We start from the raw sequence: 940 nt of genomic DNA on the forward strand, positions 1-940 counted from the left end.
TTAAGTTTTGTGTGAGCACATGGCTTGTTTTTTTTGTTTCTATGTGCCATGTGCTCCCATGTCTATTGTCTAACCCCACCCATCTTGTTACCTGATTATTGCTTCAGTTGCTCCACCTGTCCAACCCATAGGTCCTCCCTCGTTACTCTCTTTGTTTGCTTCCCTATTTATTAGCCCAGTGTTTTCTGTCCTGTGCTAGTTCGTTGTCATATGTTCCCTTGTGTTTGCCCTGCAGTTAAGTTTTCCCTCATGGGTTTGTTTTGTTTGTTTTTGTTTTAATTTATTATTTAATAAAACCTTTGAGTCCTTGCCTCATCCTTACCTCCAAACGTGACATATATGCGCTTAATGCATCGCGTTGCCTTCTTGAGCATCAGTAAATGTTTTTTTTCAGGACAGTACTAAATAAAAAAAATTACACACTATTTTCATAATCCATCTTATTTTGTAAAAATTAACATTTTGCATATTCTGCAAGGGGTATGTAAACTTATGAGCACAACTGTGTGTGTGTATACTGTAAAGATATATATATATATATATATATATATGTATAATTATATGGGAAAATGAGCAACATTTACTTGCTTTCTGATAACCACATCACTGAAATTAATTAATTATAATAATGCTTTCCTGAAAAGGTGTGTAAGTGTGTGTGTGTATCTCCTTGCTACGTTTCTGGACCTTGATCGTGGTAATTACATTGCTGTCTATGGGAGGGTCAGAGAGCTCTCAGAATTCATCAAAAATATCTTAATTTGTGTTCCGAAGATGAACGGAGGTCTTACGGAGGAGTCTAACGACATGAGGGTGAGTAATTAATGACAGAATTTTCATTTTTGGGTGAACTATCCCTTTAACAGACCCCCTAAAGCGTGCGCTGAGTTTGGGGGAAAATCATGTGAGAGGAGACAATGCCTCCATCGCGATATGATTG

Source organism: Sinocyclocheilus rhinocerous, unplaced genomic scaffold, assembly GCF_001515625.1.
Source record: "Sinocyclocheilus rhinocerous isolate Xijiao unplaced genomic scaffold, SAMN03320098_v1.1 scaffold665, whole genome shotgun sequence".
NCBI lineage: Eukaryota > Metazoa > Chordata > Actinopteri > Cypriniformes > Cyprinidae > Sinocyclocheilus > Sinocyclocheilus rhinocerous.